Raw genomic sequence first — 4,367 nt, 5'->3', positions numbered from 1 at the left:
TGTGTGTGTGTGTGTGTGTGTGTGTGTGTGTGTGTGTGTGTGTGTGTGTGTGTGTGTGTGTGTGTATCAAGGTAAATTTTCAAATTTGGATAATGGGATATAGAATCCTAGCGGGTACCTTTTGCCGGTTAATAATGTTGGCTAACCTCAGTGCATGTAAATAAACTCCAGTTAGTTTATGTTACTATCCTCAGCAGTTCCTCACATCAGTAAATTCATGTCTCTACAAAGACTGCACGTTTCCGGCAGAGAAAAAAATAATAAATTTATAAATTAGGAGATCAGAGTTTTATATATCCAGGTTTTATTATGCAGTTAATCACATCTTTCCATGTCAGTACATACGTATGTTTCTGTTGCAAGTCAGTGCACACAGCACATTTTTCAGTTCTGAAATGCAGTTAAATGTACCCTGACGAAGCAGCATCAGTAATTAACACCAAAATACTCATCAAGATGCAAAATTTGAAGTGTGCACTGACTTCAAGCAGAAGCACATGTAGGAACTGACATAGAAAGATGTGATTCACTGCATAATAAAACTTGGGATATATAAATCTCTGTTCTCATTTATTAATGTGTGTATATTTTCGGGCTAAATTTGACGATTGTTTTGTCTCCTTTTTTTCAGGAATAACTTGATGTATTGTTGAACAGTCAACAGCATTCGAGGGCTTGAATATTAAAGAGGTACTTCAGAAAAGGTTAACTGGCACGGAAAACTGGAAGCCATTTGAATGTTGGAAAAGAGTTACTTGTATCATGATGATTCGCGCCGGGTATTAAAATGCCGACATCATGACTGCTGCTCACTGCTCTGTAAGACTGATAGATGTGACATAGACATCAGGAAAACCAAGTTCCCTCAAATTGTGATGGTCTTTGGATGTGTCTCCAGTAGTGGTGACATCATAGTACCACACTTCTTTGAACAGGGCCTTATATTTAGTTCAGACGGCTATGCGAAGCTGCTGGAGACTGTGGTCAAAACCTAAATGGAGAGGATTGCTACTGGAAGGTCATTTGTGAGACAACAGGATTCGGTTCCTTACCATGCCCCCAGAAAGAGTCAGAAGTGGTTGTCGGAGAACTTCTACGATTTCACCAGCCTCAATCTTTTATACTTCGTGACCCACACTTATACCTCGTTAACCTCGGCAAGTAGTCAACAGAGAAGGCCTTACTTAGAGTCACTTTCCTAAATGCAAGTGGTTGAGACGCAGGTCAGCACCCTGGGCCCTAAAAACATCCGAATACTTAAAAAAAAAGGAAAACGTATATGTACACACATACGTAGATACACACATACACGCGTCAAAGAGAAAGGTAAAGAAGTGGGGAGGAAAAAAAGGGGGAGAGGGAGAAAAGGAGCAGAGGAATAAAAAGAGAGAAAGAGTAACTGAGATTACAGTTGCTTTGATACTTCTTAACAGATTGTTTAGTTGTCAAATGAAAGCAGGTTGAATTAAGTGAAAAAACGGAACTGTCATTCTCTTGGATTATTTCCAAGTTCCATGAAATTATTAGTTGAGTAATTGTTTTATCAAAATCAGTTGTTGACAGATACGCATATATTAATTAATTAATTAATTAATTAATTAATTTTTTTTTACTTAATGACACTTACAAGCCGGACTTAATGGTTCTGCAAAATTTCGTTTAGTTTGGGTTAAATCGAGAGAGTGAGATCGGGTTTCTTTATTTTCGTTTTTAGAACTGTATCCGTTCATTTCGTGGAGGCGCGTGGCTTAGTGGTTAGGGCGTCAGCATCATGATCGTGAGATTGTGGTTTCGATTCCTGGACCGGGCGACGCGTTGTGTTCTTGAGCAAAACACTTCATTTCACGTTGCTCCAGTCCACTCAGCTGGCAAAAATGAGTAACGCAGCGATGGACTGGCATCCCGTCCAGCTGGGGAACACATACACCATTGAAACCGGGAAACCGGGCCCATGAGCCTGGCTAGGCTTTAAAAGGGTGCATTTATATATTTTATCTGCTCATTTCACGTAAGCCATGAGTCACTACGAAGAAAGAAGAACATCGAATGGTTGCGACACAAAGGGCCATGGAAAGATCCTTGCTAAAGATAGGAGTATCGTTGCGAGATTGCATCCGAGATGTGACTCTAACGAACTGGACTGAAAGACGTGATCGCAAAATACCGAAATAACAATAGACAATATTATCAATATGTTATAGTCAATATGTAAATATTATAATGGGCTCACTGGTTTTAAAAAAAATCTTACTAAGACTGTATCAAGTAATTTTCACAAAGACTTTAATATATATGTATATATATATATATGCGTGTGTGTGTGTGTGTGTGTGTGTGTGTGTGTGTGTGTGTGTGTGTGTGTGTGTGTGTGTGTGTGTGTGTGTGTGTGTGTGTGTGTGTGTGTGTGTGTGTGTGTGTATGTGTGTGTGTAAATAATACAGAATGGGACAAGGACGCAAAATATCCAGACAGTTAGGTGATACAAGAAAGGGATAAAACATCCAGAGAGACGATACAAAGAAAACACGGACAGGTCATTCGGAGTTTTCTTTCATCAGTCGAGATCCAGATTATCTTTGCAATTTCGGCTGATACACACACATATATACACATATATACATATATACGTTTGTGTGTGTGTGCGCGCGAGCGCGCGTGTGTGTCAATGATAAAAATTCAGGAGTTATGAGTGGTGAATATATTTATTTAACCGCTTAACATGCTTTGATTACGGCTGTTTCGCAGCTTTCTTCTAAATGAATAAATATATTCACCTTTCAGCCACACAATTTTTTGAACCCATATCTTATCCTACAAATTAATATATACGTTCGTGTACATGTGTGCGTGCGTGGGGTGGGGGAATCCACGCACGCGTGTGTGTGTATATGATAAATAATAAATATGCAGAGGGTTACTAAGTTGTAGATAGATCCCATCCGCTCAAATTTGTCACGTATGCAGTAAACTGTTAGCCTCGTTGGTTCAGGCAATGCAAATGTTCTTCGCCACTGCCCTCGCACACGTTCACTGTTCTCTCTCTTCAAGTACTGTTTCAAAATCCATTCGCCCTTCTTCTCTGTTAAATTATAAGCCATAGCTGAAGTTCTCTTTTACCTGCAAATAATAGATGTATTATAGGAAAGACATTTTGTAAATAGAAATATTGACCTCAAATTTCGACACAAGGCCATCAAGTTCGGAGCCTGAAATTTGAGAGGAAGAGGCTAGTCGATTACATCGACTCCAGTGATCAGCTGGTACATATTTTATCGACCCCAAAAGGATGAAAGGCAAAGTCGACCTCGGCGGTATTCGAACTCAGAATGTACAGATGGACGAAACGCCGCTAAGTATTTTGCCCAGCGTGCTAACGATTCTGCCATTCATGTGAAAAATAGAAATTTAAAAAATAGTAATAATGAATTTAATGAACTAAATTAATTCTGTTGAGGCACATGGCCTAGTGGTTAGAGCAGTGGACTTGCGGTTGAGGAATCACGGGTTTGAATCTCAGACCGGGCGATGTTTGTGTTTATGAGCGAAACACCTAAGCTCCACGCGGCGGAAGGTACTGGCGAACTTCTGCTGACTCTTTCACCACAACTTTCTCTCACTCTTTCCTTCTGCATCTAGCAGCTCACCTGCGACGGACCGGCGTCCTGTCCGGGAGGGGAACCTATTTGCCAATGAAACTGGGTAAACAGACCCTTATGAGCCAGGCATGGCTCGAGAAGGTACAAACAAGAAATGAATTCTAGTATTAAATTAATCCTACCCCCCCCCCTATAATAATACTAGTATAATCCTTACTGTATACCAACTTTTGCAGAGTCCAGTATGTAGTACAAGAAAAAATAAGACGCGTGAATGTATAAATACGTACTAACAAATGGAAACGTGTCTGAAAAGAAAAAGGGTGAATGACCTGACTCAAGATCTTTCACCTGTAATTGGTGTGTTCCATAGAGGCCATGTACACCAAATTCTCTCAACGGAGAAATACGTAACCACACGACTTTAAGAAGTCATCATCAAATTATGATCGTTTCACTGAGTTATCGATTCCAGTTTGTATAATATTACGTGTACGAAGGCAGCTAATTAAACTAATTGTTCATGTGTTTCCCGAAATGAATAAGGATCATGTAGTGCAGGCATGTCAATGATTCTAGTCTCGCATTGAAGCAGTCATTGATGCTGAAGGTGGAATCATATGAAAATCTTATAAGGAAGCTTATTGAGAACATTGGAAGAAATTTTTATTAAAATACATTTGGATTTTGGAAGATTAGACTGGTTTTATTAAATTACTATGTCCTTAGATACAACTCGCACCATATATATATATATATACACATATATAT

Source organism: Octopus bimaculoides, chromosome 20 (genome assembly GCF_001194135.2).
Source record: "Octopus bimaculoides isolate UCB-OBI-ISO-001 chromosome 20, ASM119413v2, whole genome shotgun sequence".
NCBI lineage: Eukaryota > Metazoa > Mollusca > Cephalopoda > Octopoda > Octopodidae > Octopus > Octopus bimaculoides.
Note: the sequence above shows the minus strand (reverse complement) of the source record.